Consider the following 18,203-nt stretch of genomic DNA (forward strand, 5'->3'; position numbering starts at 1 on the left):
GTATCCTAACAGATAAAAATCATGTACACAGGACTATTTTTCATCCACGCATGATGAATAAAGAGTCCCATGTCCATAATAAAAAACGATTCCGTTTCCCACTTCCACTCTACCTTCCTCCTAGTTTCTTTGAGGACAGCTGGAATCTCCCAAGTTCTTTTGTTATTTCATGGCCCATTACTCGTCATGTAAATTTGCCTACACACTAAGTCGACCTTCAGTGCTCACACACTATTAGGAACTGTATATTAACCTGCAGTAAGTCTGATGTATTTCTTCTCCCTTCATTCCAGATGGATCTTATTACATGTTGCATCTTAAATCTCTTTCATCTGTGTAGTTGGATGCAAAGCAGTGTATAAAACACAAAGGGGAGGGAGGTAGGGAAAGACTCCTTATGAATTGAAGCTCATTCCTTGTAAGTGTGGTGGAAATAAAGACTGTTCAGGCTTTTGGAAGGAAATTGGACAAGCAACTGCGGGTTGTATGGTCACGGAGAAAGAGCAGTAAGATGGGATTGAATAGGCAGAGAGCTGGTTGGAATCAATGTGATTTCAGTTTAGCTTATTGTCCCGTGTACCAAGGTACAATGAAATGTTTTTGTTGCATGCTAACAAGTCAGCGGAAAGACAACACATGATTACAATCGAGATATTCACAGTGTACAGATGATAAGGGAATAGCGTTTAGTGCAGGATAAAGCCTGTAAAGTCCAATCAAATATTTCTGGTTGACTTCACAAAAGAAACCACTGCAAACACCGAACAGATTAAGCAGCTTCTGTGGAGACAGAATTGATGCTTGTAGTTGAAGACCTGGCTGCCTTCTTCCCTGTTTTGTTTCTTTAATTTTATGATTCCATTCTGTATCTCATTTCCTAATTAACACTGGTTCGACATGGGTTCTTCCCAGGTTATAAACGTGTGATTTAGGTGTAGCCTGTACATATGAATGAGCATTTGAGAGGCTATCGGGATGAATTTGCCGGCTGCTGCGGGGCTGGAGGCATCTTCTGCTGGGTGGGAATGAAACATTTCTCCTTGCCTTCTCTCCTCATCTACTCACTCACTTTCTAGTAATTTGTTTATCATTGCAGGTGAGCTGAACTGGCCATTAATTATTTGTGTAGCCTTCTTTTTAAACAAGAGTATGGTGTTTGATGATTCATTTAATTATTCTTTTTCAGTTTTTCAGTTTGGGTTACAAACAGTTCTTGCACTGTATTTTCAGTTAATTTTCCTCTTTGCAACATCTATCTTTAATATTAATCTGTTTTTATATTTTACGTCTAATCATAACCTCTCCTGAAATGTTATTTTTAAAAATGTCATGCTAGCAATGTATACAACCTGGGGTGTAAGGCAACATTTAAAAACCCAGCTTGACTACCTTTGAACCCATAGTACGAAGCTAGTCCAGTTAACCCTCTGGTCAATAGTGAACCCAAAGATGTTGATGGCTTGTGATTTGGCAATGTTAGTATCATGGGAAAATGGTTAAACTCTTTCTCTCTTATTCGTCATGGTCTTGTACCTGGGTGTTGGACTTGTTACTAGCTACAGTTTATGTCCTCTGGTAACCTGATATCAAATACAATTAAATCTGTTTCTCAATAAGGTTGAGGTTTCACAAGTGATTTTAGCCTGCTATTTGCAACTGCATCAACACCTTCAACCCCGTTTAACAATAAGAACATTTTTTCAAAACCACATCGTGGTCACTTGGTGTTGACACCAATCTTACTTTTAGTGTTGCATTTAATGTAGTAAATTTTTTTCAGATGCTTTTCCTTGCTTCTTGCACTTTAACTGGCATTCCTCTACGAGACATTTCACCCAGCCTATCAGCGTCTAGGTTTTAAAATCAGCTCAAAATATGAAACCACTGACTTAAATTGCCAGTAGATGAAATATAAACAAAAGACAAAAATAGATTGCAAGAAAGAAATTTCACACCGACAGATGTCACAAACCATTTCACAGCTGATGAAGTGTTTTTGAATTGTAGTTAGTGTTATATTGTAGGGAAATGTAACATAAAGGCTAGCTTGGACAGAATATCTTTAGATTTTTGACTTGCAGCACAGATGTTGGCAAGACTGGAGGGATTGAGTTGGATACAGATACAGATTCAGCAATACAGGCCCTTAGGCTCACTGAGTTTGTGCCGACCAGCGATCCCCGTTACACTAGCACTCACTACTCACTCGGGACAACTTATAAATTTTACCGAAACCACACATGGGATGAATCTGTTCTCATCAATGAGACAGATACATATCTTTACTTTTGACTTTGGCCACAGAGTCCGCGCTGACCAGCGACCACCCTGTACATTAGTATTATCCTACACACTAGGGACAATTTACACTTTACAGAAGTAAATTAACCTACAAACCAGTACGTCTTTGAAGTGTGGGCGGAAACCGGTGCACCCGGGAAAAACCCAGGTGCCTGTACAAACTCCGTACAGACAGCACCCGTAGTCAGGATCGAACCTGGGTCTCTGGTGCTGTATGGTTGCCATAGCACTGCGCTACCATTGGGCCCCAAGTTATAAGGAGAGACTGAATAGGATGGGACTGTTTTTCCTGGGGAGAAGGAAGATGAGGAGTGACCTAGAAGTTTATAAAATCATAAGGGGCATAGATAAGGTAGATGCTCACAGCCTTTTCTCCAGGGAAGGAGAATCTAAAACCAGAGAGGGTAGGTTTAAGGTAAAAGGAGAAAGATTTAAAGGGGACCTGAGGGCCAAGTCTTTCACAATGAGTGTGATCCATACGTGAAATGAGCTACAGGTGAAAGTGGTAGAGTCAAAGTCAAAGTCAAAGTATCCTTTATTGTCATTCAGATTTTTCAGTCTGAATGGAATTTTGTGCCTTGCAGTCATAACATAGAATAAAATAACAAAACACACATGGACACAGATTTAACATCCACCACAGTGAGTCTACCAGGCACCTCCTCACTGTGATGGAAGGCAAAAGTCTTAAAGTCCTTAAAGAGGTGGGTTCAATTGCAACATTTAAAAGACAGTTGGATAAGTACATGGATAGGAAAGGTTTGGAAGGATATGTGCCAAACACAGGCGAATGGGACTAATTCAGGTAGCACCTTGGTCAGCACTGACAAGTTAGCATAAACTGACAAGTTAGGTTTAGTTTATTAATGTCATGTGTATCAAGGAAAGGCTTTATTTTGCATGCAATCAAATCAGATAATACTATACATCAATACAATCAAGCCAAACTTGAACACAATAGGTAGAATAAAGGGGAAGATAGAGAGTACAGAATATAGTTCTTGGCATTGTACCATATCAGTTCCAAAGACAAAGTCCAATGTGTGAAATGGGGGTAGAGGTGATTCACACAGTACACTAGCATATGGGAGTTACCATTCAGAAGCCTGATATAGGGGAACAAGTCTCATGGTGTGCGCTTTCAGGCTTCTGTATCTCCTGCCCAACGGCAGGAGGAAGAAGAAAGAATGACCGGGATTGTTCTTGTGTTGTGACTTTATACCAGGGGTAGGCAACCTATGGCCCATGGGCCGGCTCCGGCCCGTAACCCAAAATCATCCGGCCCGCATGCGTATTTTTTTTTCACTTAGTTTTCGCGACCTGGGCGCTACAGCCAGTCCCGGGGCACGCAGGCGACCTGGGCGCTACAGCCAGTCCCGGGTTATGCAGGCGACCTGGGAACCGCAGCCAGCCCCAGGGTACGCATGCGACCTGGGAACTGCAGCTAGTCCCGGGGATGCAAGGGATCTGGGAACTGCAGCCAGTCCCGGGGCATGCGAGGGATCTGGGAACTGCAGAAAACTAATTGAAAAACACGTGAAAACTAATGCGAAAAACAACATCATGTCACACTAGTTCATATGTATTATTAGTATGTATTATTATAAATTTCTGTATTATTAGTGTGTATTATTACAAATTACTAATTTAGTTAGTATGTATTATTATTAACTCCATTTATTAACTACTAGACTAAGTGGGACCCATTGGGTCCCATGTTCACAAGTGAGGGCTGGTCCCCCAATGCAATATTCCACCTCTCCACCAATTCCAATATTGGTGGCCAATAGATGGGGGGGGGCTTTCTGGAGTGCTAGTATGGGTGTTGTGGGCCAAAGGAACTGGTTTCCAGAGGGCTAATATGGACATTGTGGGCCGAATGGATTCTTGGGCTGGCAGCTCAGTCACTCAGGCCTGGTAGGCTGGCAGCTCAGTGATTCAAGGCTGGTGCGGGCTGGCAGCTCAGTGATTCAAGGCTGGTGCGGGCTGGCAGCTCAGTCACTCAGGGCTGGTGGGCTGTCAGCTCAGTCACTCACTAGTGGGTTGGCAGCTCAGTTACTCAGGGCTGGTGGGCTGGCAGTTCACTCACTTGAAATTCCATTTCAAGCAGAGTGCAGGCCACCACATTCAATTTCACAGCATTTCAGGCAGAGTGCAGGCCACCTCATTCAATTTCAAAGCATTTCTGGCAGAGTGCAGGCCACCAAATTGCCAAACAACTCATTGCATTGTCATTAAATACATTGCAGACTCACAGTTCAGTTGATTCACAGCTTAGAATGACAGTTGTGGCTTCACCACCGTGTTCTTCCAGAGTGACTGACTCATGTCCAGGCATCCGGGGTTTTATAGTCCTGCCCGCCCCTCCTCTCTTACAGCATCCCCTCCCCCCCAAAACAATCAGTCTGAAGAAGGGTCCCGACTCAAAACATCACCTACCCATGTTCTTCAGATATGCTACCTGACCTGCTGAGTTATTCCAGCACTTTGTGTCTTTTTATTTGTAAACCAACTTCTGTACTTTCTTGTATCTTCCTTTTACCGGAATGCTGCCTGGAATAGAGGGTATTAGCTATCAGGAGACTGGACATTGGATTGTTTTCTCTGGAATATCAGAGGTTGAGGGAAAACTGATAGAAGTTTTTAAAATTATGAGGCACAGATAGCATTGACAGTTAGAACCTTGTTCCCAAGATGGAAAAATCAAATTCTAGAGGCCATAGCTTTAAAGTGAGAAAGTCAAAATTTATAGGAGACTAGACCAAGTGCAGACCCATTGGGTCTGCTCCCATAATGCAGAGGGAGGGCGGCATCACACGGGAGAGTTGGTCCCGAACACAATATTCCATCACTCACCCATAGCCCCGAACTGCACATGCATGGCTGACAGGCACGGCGAGTGGAAAAATGATTTATTAAAGCTTAAAATGTGAATAACTCTTAAAATATAACAATTTAAAAGTTAAAGATGAGATTTATTCAGTTCAGTTCTTTCTTGTTGTGTCTCTTGCTCCCCTATTTTGTGTTCTTTCTCTTTGATCCTCGACATGTTCATTATTTCTTGTTGCATCTCTTGTTCCCCTCTGTTTTACGTTCTTTCTCGTTGATCCTCGAGAAGTTCAGTTTTTTCTTGTTGCGCCTCTTCATTATTTCTGTCTTGCGCTCTTTTTCGGAGATCTTTAAAACATTATTATTTCTTGTTGCGTCTCTTCATTCCTTCTATCAAGCCAATGACATATGATTAAAAAAGACAATATTATCTATTATAGATATTTATTAACTTCTAAAGACAATTTTAGCTTTCAATCCATTAACATATGATTAAAAAGACATTGTGCTATCGTGTACCGTTTTGGTTGTATTTTGGCAACTTCCCGGTGTGTCTCTTGTTCCCTTCTGCTCGTTACTGCTTCTCGATGTCTTTTTGTGTTGTTCCTTGAACATCCTGCAACTCGATTGCTCCCGTTTCTTGGCATGATGTAAAAAAGAGAAAGATATTTATCACGATGTAGATATTTATAAACTTCTAAAGACAATTATACCTATCAATGCATTAACATATGATTAAAAAAGCCATTGCGCTATCGTATACCATTTTGGCTGTATTTTGGCAACTTATTGTTGTGTCTCTTGTTCCAGCGAACTTCCGTTATATTTTGGAGATCCTCAAGAGGTTCAGTCCTTTCTTGTTGTGTCTCTTGTTCCCTTCTGTTCCTTACTACTTCTCGACGTCTCTTTGCGATGTTCCTTGACAATCCTGCAACTCGTTTGCTCCTGCTTCTTGGCATGATTTTAAAAAGAGATAGATATTTATCACGATGTAGATATTTATAAACTATTAAATGTTATCTATCAATCCATTAACATATGAATAAAAAAGACATTGCGCTATCGTATACCGATTTAGCTTTTTTTTGGCGACTTCTTGTTGTGTCTCTTGTTCCCTGCAGTCCTTGCTTCCTTTCTCGCAGGTCCTCAAGACGTTCAGTCTAAATATCTGAGATACAGAAATGAGGTGACAGTGACAGCTCGAGACAAAAGGCAGCATTTGAACAAGCATGGTTTAAAGGCATTCTGATAAAACTGAAGTAAATGATAACCACCAGGGGCGCCGGGGAGATGGCCAGCCCTGCCGGCAGTCTGTTCGTTTTTTCATATTTTTGTTATTTTTAGCGTCTGTTAAGAGTTTGTTTTAATATACTTCGGTTTGTTTTATGTGGGGGGGGGGGAGGGGATCGGGGGAAACTTTTTTCACTTTCTTACCTTCCAGGAGATGTGATTGATTTTCGGATCACATTCGCCGGGCTCTGCGGCCTACCATCGATGCAGTTGGAAGCCTCCTCGGACTGTCGTGAGCCCCACCGCGGGGCGCATACTTAACATCGGAGCTGATCCCTTGTCTGGGATCGCTCTCACCGCGGCCTGCGGACTTACCATCAAGGGCTCGCAGTCTCGGGAGAGGCTAGTCGGGTGCTCCAATGCTGCAGAAGGTTCGACCAGCCCCGATGCGAGGTTTGATTGCCCGGCGCGGGGAGCTGACAACCCCCCGATGCAGGAGCTGAACGCCTCGACGCGGAGGGCACGAATGCCGCCGGCTACGGGAGTCAAGACCGTCCCGTCAACAGAGGGCTCGAGGCCCCCGACCGAGGAAGAACAAAAGGAAGGCCTTGAACTTTATTTCGCCTTCGATCACTGTGAGGAATGTGTAGGAGTCACTGTGGTGGATGTTCATGTTAAAATGTGTTTTTTAGTCTGTTGCTTTTAATGGTATGACTGACCTGGCCAGTGAAATTTCTTGTATATTGCAAAGCATACTTGGCAAATAAAATCTGATTCTGATTCTGAAAATCTGATTCTGAAATAGGTATCAAGGGGAAAAAAACATTCCACTTGAAATACTGACCTTTCTTCCATCTTAAGATCCGAAGTTGGTATTCAATGATTGAAACAGAATTTTCAATTCCACTTGCAACTCCTCAGAAAATGCAGTCCATGCTTACATACAAAAAACATTGACAATAGACCGAAGTGGAGAGTAACACTCATATCAAACAACAGAAAAGTAAAGATAATTTCCCACTAGGCAGAATCTAACCACATAACCTTGACACTCAATGCCATTACCAATACCAAATCCTCAACAATCAATATCTTGGCAATCATCATTTATTCAATAATTGACTCAATAATTGAAATGAACCTGATACATATACCCGAGATGTGCAGGCCTGTGGTTGTGAATGCTACTCATTTTCTCTGAAACGTAAGCCTGGAAAAAAACACACTAATAGCCCCAAATATTTTCAACCACTTACCTTTTTTCCCATCTTAAGACCCTACAATAGACAATAGGCAATAGGTGCAGGAGTAGGCCATTCAGCCCTTCGAGCCAGCACCGCCATTCAATGTGATTATGGCTGATCATCCCCAATCAGTACCCCGTTCCTGCCTTCTCCCCATATCCCCTGACTCCGCTATCTTTAAGAGCCCTATCTAGCTCTCTGTTGAAAGTGTCCAGAGAACTGGCCTCACCGCCCTCTGAAGCAGAGAATTCTACAGACTCACAACTCTGTGTGAAAAAGTGTCTCCTCATCTCCGTTCTAAATGGCTTACCCCTTATTCTTAAACAGTGGCCCCTGGTTCTGGACTTCCCCAACATCGGGAACATGTTTCCTGCCTCTAGCGTGTCCAAACCCTTAATAATCTTGTATGATTCAATAAGATCCCCTCTCATCTATCTAAACTCCAGAGTATACAAGCCCAACCGCTCCATTCTCTAAGCATATGACAGTCCCGCCATCCCGGGAATCAACCTTGTAAACCTACGCTGCACTCCCTCAATAGCAATAATATCCTTCCTCAAATTAGGGGACCAATACTGCACACAATACTCCAGGTGTGGTCTCACTAGGGCCCTATACAACTGCAGAAGGACCTCTTTGCTCCTATACTCAACTCTTGCTATGAAGGCCAACATGCCATTCACTTTCTTCACTGCCTGCTGTACCTGCATGCTTATTTTCATTGACTGATGAACAAGGACCCCCAGATCCCGTTGTACTTCCCCTTTTCCCAACTTGACACCATTTAGATAATAATCTGCCTTCCTGTTTTTGCTACCAAAGTGGATAACCTCACATTTATCCACATTAAATTGCATCTGACATGCATCTGCCCACTCACCCAAACTGTCCAAGTCACCCTGCATCCTCATAGCATCCTCCTCACAATTCACACTGCCACCCAGCTTTGTGTCATCTGCAAATTTGCTAATGTTGCTTTGAATCCCTTCATCTAAATCATTGATGTATATTGTATATAGCTACGGTCCCAACATCGAACCTTGCGGTACCCCACTAGTCACTGCCTGCCATTCTGAAAGGGACCCGTTAATCCCTACTCTTCATTTCCTGTCTGCCAACCAATTGTCTATCCATGTCAGCACTCTGCCCCCAATACCATGTGCCCTAATTTTGCCCACTAATCTCCTATGTGGGGCCTTATAAAATGCTTTCTGAAAGTCCAGGTACACTACATCCACTGGCTCTCCCTTGTCTATTTTCCCAGTTACATCCTCAAAAAATTACAGAAGATTAGTCAAGCATGATTTCCCTTTCGTCAATCCATGCTGACTCGGACCGATCATGTTACCGCTATCCAAATGTGCTGCTATTTCATCTTTTATGATTGACTCCAGCATCTTCCCCACCACCGATGTCAGGCTAACTGGTCTATAATTCCCTGTTTTCTCTCTCTCGCCTTTCTTAAAAAGCGGGATAACTTTAGCAACCCTCCAATCCACTGGAACTGAATCTATAGAACATTGGAAATGATCACCAATGCGTCCACGATTTCTAGAGCCACTTCCTTAAGTACCCTGGGATGCATACCGTCAGGCCCTGGCGATTATCAGCCCTCAGTCCCATCAGTCCCATCAGTCTACCCAACACCATTTCCTTCCTAATGTGGATTTCCTTTAGTTCCTCCGTCACCCCAGATCCTCTGGCCACTAGTACATCAGGAAGATTGTTTGTGTCCTCCTCAGTGAAGACGGATCCAAAGTTCAACTCATCTGCCATTTCCTTGTCCCCCATGATGAATACAAAGTTGATATTCATTGATGGTCACAGAATTTTCAATACCACTTGCAACTCCTCAGAAAATACAGTCCATGCTGACATACAGAAGACCTCGACAATAGAAGTGGCAAGTAACACTCATGTCAAACAACAGAAAGATAAAGATCATCTCCAACAAGGCAGAATCTAACCAACTAAACTTGATACAGAATGCCATTACCAATACCAAATCCTCAACCATCAATATCTTGGCAATCATCATTTACTCAATAATTGACCCAATAATTGAACTGATCCTGATTCATATAGCCTAGATGTGCAGGGCATTGGTTGTATATCTTGCAGCAAATAATCCATCTGCAAGGTTTGTCAGGAAGCATGATAGCAGCTCCAACAACTTTCTATCCTAAAAGCCAATGCAACTGGCAAGATTGCAGCACCAACAACTTTCTATCCTAAAAGCTAATGCAACTGGCAACATTTTACATGTCACTTCATGTGTCCTTGAAGCTCTTTCTGAGGCAGCATGTTTAATCTTTTGCGTGCACAAATGTGATTGCTGAGTTAAACATCCCTTGTTGAACTGAGGAGCAATCATCAAGCTGTCGAAACTCTAGACGTTCATTTCTTTCTTGCATCTCTAGTTGCCTTCTGTTTTGCGTTTTTTCTTTAATTTTAAGAAAATTTGAGCATTTACTTCAGGGGTCATCGCTCAATGAATCACATGTCCAATGACAACATTCCTGGTTGATGTCCCATTCTTCAGGAATACTTTTACATGTTCCTTCAGCTTTCCCCAGCCAAGAGCCACATGTAGTTGTCCATGCTGAAGTACCAGTTTCTCGAAGTATATCAACACCTTCTCCATCGTTTGATCTTGCACTTTATGAATCGTCATAGAAAAACTTGACTGAGTTGTGAATTGGCTCCGCCTAACGGGAATGTCTTCGCCTTCTGTCAAATTGATCTTTATCCTCGTAATGAGAACAATCTCATCTTTGAAGGCTCCTATGTTCATTCTTGCAACAATCAGATTATTGTGTCGCTGTTCTGCAATCAACCTCGTTCCATTGCATAGCCTTGGGGGTTGCAAGTTTCTCATTAAAATGATTGGAGATCCTTTTTTCAATTCCAATTTGTGTGGTGGTAATCCAGAGATCTCGACTGAATTGAGGAATTCTGTTGTGAAGTAAGTAGCATTCGTTCCCTCAGTCACAGTAATTAAATAAAAGTACTCCATCATAGTTCCAGGGAAGCATCAGATACAAGTAGAATTGATGCTTCTCATTGTATCGTTGTGAGGAACCAAGATACAATTCTCAGAGAATAATGTTGCAGGATGGTCGAATGCTGGATAGATATTATCAATACAGTCCTCCAGTGTTTTTGCTGAGAGAACCATGTCTTCTGGAATTTAAATTTCATTGTCTTCATTCTTTTCAATCCTGTCTCCTCCAACATCCAACAAAAATTGAGAATACTCACCCTCTCCCTCTGTCAATTGCATATTCCTCTTCAAATCAAACTTGGTGAAAGTTCTCCACAAGTAGGATCTCTTGATGCAGGAATTTTCAACATCAACATCATTTCCCATTTTCACTACAGAAAGTAGTAGGCGAAAATTACCACAACAAATTGTAAGAATTCCGCCAAAAGGATCCTCCTTGCGGCATACATCTTGAAGAGTTCTGTCCACCACCTCAAAGCTCTCCCTCCTAATCATTGGGCACTCATCCCAAACAATGAGCTTCACTCTCCTGATAAAATCTCCCATTTTAGAGTTGCTGTCAATGTTGCACGATGTATTCTCCGTCATGTGGATGGGTATCTTGAATCGAAAATGTGCAGTTCTTTCACCAGGCATTAATATAGCTGTTATACCAGAGGATGCTACAGCAATAGCAACTTCACCTTGGCCTCTAACTTTGGAGAGGATCAAATTTGTGAGAAATGTGTTCCCTGTTCCTCCTGGTGAATCAATAAAAATCATTGAAGGTAGATTCCTTTGCACGCAGTTGCACAAATGGGCATACACTTCGCTCTGCTCAGCATTCAGCAGAGGCTCCTTCTCCTCAACAAATCGCTGTTGTTCTGATCTATTGTAATTCAATTTATTAAGTAAATCAAAATTTTCCCCATCACTGTCCATCCTTTCATTTCTTGGTCGTGGCAAATAAAAGTTTTCCAGAATATTGTTATAATTCTCAAGCTTGTCCTGAATATATAACAGAGCCTGATCATGATGCCTCTCATCAATCATGATATTTGGATCACTGTTTGTTCTTTGTTCTCTTTCAAGGTAATCCTCAGATGTTGAAAAGCGATCCCATAATTGTCAAGGATCATTGATGCCAGTATTTGTCAGCAAAACAACAAACAAATTCCTCATTGTACTGGGGAGTCTTGTCATCTCAGCATCTTCCATTGTTCGTTGCCAATGGTCGCCAGCTTCCAACAAACCTCTTTCTCTGCAGACGTCTTTGAAGGAGGGAAGAATATCTCCATCATGTGTTTCAATGACTCAAAGGATACTGGCCCTTTGACGCAATGGAGAAGCAGTCTCAAGTAGTAGAGCTCACCACATCTTGGAGAAACTGTATTCACTCATCCCAGAACGTAGGCTTCAAAAATACCTAGGAAATCTTCCACTCTCTTCCCAACCTTCCTTCTTTGCTATCTCTCCTATTGTTCTATGTATAAAATCGGGGTACATCAGCGTATATAGTGTTCTTGCAAATGGATCTTCAGAACACAATGCCATTAATTCAGTCAAAGTCATTCCCGCCATATCATCATTCCTCACCTGCTGAGCAGCATTGACTGATAACGACTCATTGTTCTTGTGGTAGATGTACCTGGAGTCAAATGACAGTGTGGTCTTTCTCCTGAAATCCAAGGATTGATGCCACTGCCTCTGAAGGACCAATGTATCTGCCAGTCAGGTTCTGTGTAATCTCGTCATTTATGTTAAACTGCCTGATCACTCCCCTTCAAGGTGTACTTGATTGAGTGTACAGAGCAGCATATTTTGACGTTGATGTGACATTTGAAAGCCTTCAATAGTTCAGCATTATAGGGCACCACCCAATTGGAAGTAAAAGTCGAAAACCGGCGTCCTTCTTGATGTCCCTGAATTGGCAATATGAAGAAAAATGCAGAGGGAAACCTGGAGAAGGGCAGTGAATTAGATTTAAAGCAGATAGAAAAAGAGAAATGAGCAGTGGGAAAGAATGATTTGACACCATCAAAATCGCAGAGTCCCCACTACTCAAAATGTATTGGTTTATTGATGAATGTTGGATTAATGAGAGAATGTCAGCTCTCCTTCTCTCTCCACAGATGCTACCTAACCTACTGAGAATCTCCACTATTCTGTTTTTAATTCAACTAACTATTTCCAGAATAAAATTCTCAGTAGGCCAAGGAGCTTCTGTATTCGGTTGAAAGAGAAAACAAATTAACATATCATTTGGAGGGTGTTCAGAATGATGAAAGGTCTTCTTTTAATTCTGTATCTTTTAATTCTGTATCCGGTGCTGGCTCAAAGGACCGAATGGCCTCCTCCTGCACCTATATTTTATGTTTATTCTACACATGCTGCCTGGCCTGCCTAGGTTAGCAACATTTTCTATTTTTATATCTGATTTCCAGCATCAGCAGTGTTTTGGATTGTCAATAGTTCTGGAAGATCCGCAGTCTCCCCACCCTTTTCACCCTCTAACGGATGAAAAGTTGTATTCCGTTGGCAATTCATATTACAGTTACTGTGTTATTTCAAGCAAGATACAGCATAATGTTCCAATTTGCTTGCTTAAATTGCATTCTGTTCAGTACATATTATGAAATAAGTCATTTAGAAAAAACATAAATGTTTTATGTTTGCAGCAGTGAGATGGTTTGAGTGGAGAATCCACAGTATTGGCACAGACACCAGAAGTAACTCTCCTGCATCAACCAGAATGAAAGCATACGGACATGTACAGAATAGAAAAGACCTTCTCACCCATGAAAAGTTTGGTCAAATCATGAGTCCCAAAGGGACACATACGAGGATTTCAACATGGGGTTTCTAATTAAATCATTGAATACTGCTGTAAACATAATCAACTCGAGTTATCTAGGCCTTGTGCTCTGCATTTTCTTCGCCAAATATCATCAGCTTTTATCTCTTTTAAAATCCGCCTCTTTAACTAACCATGATTGAATGGCGGAGTAGACTTGATGGGCCGATTGGCCTAATCCTGCTCCTATCACTTATGACCTTATAAGCTTCTGGTGCTGGTCCTAATGTCTTTTCCTTTGCTGTTGTGTTAATTTTCATCTGATAACAATGACATTTCTTAATCTTATGGTTTTATGTAGAGACTGCTATATACATGGCACTACTACTTCAAAAGTGCTACCTGATGCAATGCACTGTTGCTTTCAAGTGTGGGCAGGAGAGTAAATGTTGTTCCCATGACAGAGTTTGACGCAGTGGCCACTCGGTGTCACTGTGGAGCAGTTTGTGGTTCATAGCCTCCCCGGTAACCATGTTGGAAAAGGAAAGCGAAAAAGGAAAAAAATTGCAATTGTAAGCGTAAGTGGAATTTAGTGATGTCCCATAGATGGTGCTCTTTGCGTGCTGGTCCCAGAAGGGGTCTGCTATCATACATTGCAATTGCTCCACTTTTTTAAATCTTTATTTCAGCAGAGCATTTCTTACACTAATTATGTTCTTCTTCAGCTCCTCTCAGATGTGCAAATTCTTCAATTTTCCGTAGCCAAATGACATCCCGGAACAACTCCTGGAGCTGTGAGGTCCCAACCAGCGAGGCCTACCGTGACTGTCAAGACCTACAGCCTGCCGATCTCCCAGAGCCTCCACTCAACTTTGGTCAGGCCGCATTTGGAATATTGCATACAGTTCTGATCGCCCCATAACAGGAAGGATGCATAGTCTTGGGAGAGGATACAAACGATTTTTACCAAATTAAGCCTCAATTAGGGGGTATTAGCTACAGGGAGGATTTGAACACAAGAAGCTGGAGTAACTGAGCAGGTCAGGCAGTATCTCTGGAGAATACGGATCGGTGATGTTTCGGGTTGAGACCCTTCTTTTGGACAGATTTAGATTGATTTGTCTGGAAGACTGGAGGTTGGGGGGGGAGGTGGGACACCTGATGGAAAGTATATAAAATTATGTGAAGCATAGGTAGGGTAGACAGTTTAGTTTAGTTTGGAGGTACAGCGCAAAAACAGGCCCTTTGGCCGACCGAGTCCATGTCTACCAGTGATTCCCAGACACTAACACTATCCTACACACTAGGGACAATTTTACAATTTTTACCGAAGCCAAATAACCTACAAATCTGTAAGTGTTTGGAACGTGGGAGGAAACTGGAGCACCTGGAGAAAACCCATGTGGTCACAGGGAGAACGTACCAACTATATACAGATCGCACCTTTAGTCAGGATTGAACCTGGTTTTCTGGCGCTGTAAGGCAACAACTCTACTGCTGTGCCACCCAAGAAACTTGTTCCCAGGATGGAAATATCAAATATTAGAAGGCATAACTTTAAGGTGAGAGGGGCAAAGTTTAAAGGAGATGTGTGAGACAAGTGTTTTACCGAGGTTGGTGAGTACCTGGAACATGCCGCCACAGGTGGTGGAAGCAGATATGATAGTTGCATTTTAGAGACTTTTGGATAGGAACACGTATATGCAGGAAATGGAGGGATATGGATTCAGACAAGAGCTGATCTTAGCATTATGGTCAGCGCAGGCATCGTGGGCCGAAGGGCTTGTCCTGTGCTGTACTGTTCCATGTTTTACATTCTGGTAAATCTCCTCTGCACTCTATTCTGTATAATTGCGTACTTCCTATGACACTGTGTAAAACTGGTGTTTTGTACAGAGGGGTTTGCATATGTTCAGAGGCATTATACTCTATTACATGCACTTTAGGTTTATCACTTTATTACGTGGGTATAACTCTGCTGCTGATTAACAGTGTGATAGCAATGCTGGATTCAGTGTTTCACTGATTTGCAAGGAACTCCTGAGCATAGTTCTGAGAACTGCCCAATACATCACACAGAATTAAAGTACATTGCAGAAATGTGTTTCATGTTCCTTTGTGTGTTGGGAATGACAAAATAAAGCTTGTGGCAACACTGTTCACTTGAAACAGTCTCTCGTGGCTCATTGCAATCTTAGAAATTGCTACATGGAGATACAGAGGAAATGCTGGTTTTCCGGGCACATCTCGTGGGATATTGATGCCGGTTATTAATATCCAACAATTTACACATGAGTGTTGAACAGTATCTGTGATTCCAGGAACATGGCTTGCTGAGCAAGCATGTGTAATGGCCTCACTGAATTCACCTAAATAATTGTCAAATGTATATGTAACCAGAGCACGTCTTGCCCAAAGGCACCCTCTTGCCCCTCTTGCCCCACTTGCCCCACTTGCCCCTCTTGCTGTGAATTTGGCTCCTTAGATTGGGGACAAATTTGTACAACTTTGAACAAACATATGACAATAGACAAATATAATACACATATAATAATCTTATATGTTTCAATAAGGTATCCTCTCATCCTTCAAAATTCCAGAGTATAAAAGCCCAGCTGCTCCATTCTCTCAGAATTGAACAGTCTTGCCATCCCGGGAATTAACCTTGTATACCTACGCTGCACTCCCTCAATATCAAGAATGTCCTTCCTCAAATTAGGGGACCAAAACTGCACACAATACTCCAGGTGTGGTCTCGCTAGGACCCTGTACAACTGCAGAAAGACCTCTTTGCTCCTAATCTCAACTCCTCTTGTTGTGAAGGCCAACATGCCATTCGCTTTCTTCACTGCCTGCTGTACCTGCATGCTTACTTTCATTGACTGATGAACAAGGACCCCCAGATCTTGATGTACTTCCCCTTTTCCCAACTTGACACCATTTAGATAATAATCTGCCTTCCTGTTTTTGCTACTAAAGTGGATAACCTCACATTTATCCACATTAAACTGCATCTGCCATGTATCTGCCCACTCACCCAACCTGCCTAGTCACCCTGCATTCCCATAGCATCCTCCTCACAGTTCACACTGCCACCCAGCTTTGTGTCATCTGCAAATTTGCTAATGTTACTTTCAATCCCTTCATTTAAATCATTGATGTATATTGTAAATAGCTGCGGTCCCAGCACTGAGCCTTGTGGTACCCCACTGGTCACTGCCTGCCATTCTGAAAGGGACCCATTATTCCCTACTCTTTGTTTCCTGTCTGCCAACCAATTTTCTATCCATGTCAGCACTCTACCCCCAATACCATGTGCCCTAATTTTGCCCACTAATCTCCTATGTGGGACCTCATCAAATGCTTTCTGAAAGTCCAGGTACACTACATCCACTGGCTCTCCCTTGTCTTCCTAGTTGCATCCTCAAAAAATTCCAGAAGATTAGTTAAGCATGATTTGCTCTTCGTAAATCCATGCTGACTCGGACCGATCCTGTTACTGCTATCCAAATGTGCCGCTGGAAAATGATCACCAATGCGTCCACCATTTCTAGTGCCACTTCCTTAAGTACCCTGGGATGCAGACCATCAGGCCCTGGGGATTTATCAGCCTTCAGTCCCATCAGTCTACCCAACACTATTTCCTGCCTAATGTGGATTTCCTTCAATTCCTCTGTCACCCCAGATCCTCTGGCCACTACTATATCAGGAAGATTGTTTGTGTCCTCCTTACTGAAGATGGATCCAAAGTACCTGTTCAACTCATCTGCCATTTCCGTGGTCCCCATAATAAATTCACCTTTTTCTGTCTTCAAGGGTCCAACTTTGGTCTTAACTATTTTTTTCCTCTTCACATACCTAAAGAATCTTTTACTATCCTCCTTTATATTCTTGGCTAACTCACCTCATCTTTTCTCCCCGTATTGCCTTTTTATTTATCTTCTGTTGCTCTTTAAACATTAAGACAAAAACAAAGGACATTTATAGTTACATACACCAATTGGTGCAGTGAAATTTGAGTTACCATGCAGCACACAAATAAGATAAACACATCACTATAGAATTTAACATAAAACATAAAAACATCCCCCTCAGCGGAATCAATGTTTCCCACTGTGAGGGAAGGCAACAAAGTTCAGTCTTCTTCCTCATGTTCACCCGTGGTTGAGGCCTATTGAAGCCTCCGCAGTCGCCGCAACGGCGGCCCGATGTTTCAGGCCCTCTCGCCGGGATATTCGGAACTCCGGTGTCGGAACGGAAGAACACTCAGTGGCTTGGAGTTTCCGAATCGGCCACTTCCTACTGGAGACCATGGCTTCCGAAGTCCACAGGCCATGCTGGGCAGAGCTCCAACACTGGCGATCCCTGGCAAAGGATCCCAGGACTCCGCGATGTTAGAGTCAGCGCCGCCCGCGGCTGGAAGCCCCTCAAACCACAGCTCCACGATGTTGAACAGCAGTCCCAACACATTGGAGCTTCACACGGCGATCCCCGGTAAGGCCTCGCCCGCTCCGCGATGGCAATCCAGGGCTGCGCCACCGCTGATGATCTGGCTGGTCTCTGGCAGGCAAGGCCGCGCCAATCCAGATGGTAGGCACTCCACAAACTACCTTTCTTGGGGTCCAGTATCAACCTGATTTTTGCAATCTACCTGCATGTTGAAATCACCCATAACAACCGTAGCATTACCTTTACGACATGCTAATTTTAACTCTTGATTCAACTTGCACCCTATGTCCAGGCTACTGCTAGGGGGCCTGTAGATTAGTCCCATTAGGGTATTTTTATCCTTACAATTCCTTAGTTCTATCCATACTGACTC

General features: G+C 42.7%; 1 long non-coding RNA gene across 1 annotated transcript; it reads left to right on the forward strand.

Moving 5' to 3' along the window:
• The first annotated feature begins 5,370 nt into the window (after nucleotides 1–5,370).
• LOC116974841 lies at nucleotides 5,371–6,100 on the forward strand. Its single transcript, XR_004412453.1, has 2 exons — nucleotides 5,371–5,418; nucleotides 5,975–6,100. It is a non-coding gene; the product is annotated as an uncharacterized LOC116974841 (long non-coding RNA).
• Nucleotides 6,101–18,203: the final 12,103 nt, after the last annotated feature.

Source organism: Amblyraja radiata, chromosome 7 (assembly GCF_010909765.2).
Source record: "Amblyraja radiata isolate CabotCenter1 chromosome 7, sAmbRad1.1.pri, whole genome shotgun sequence".
Lineage (NCBI taxonomy): Eukaryota > Metazoa > Chordata > Chondrichthyes > Rajiformes > Rajidae > Amblyraja > Amblyraja radiata.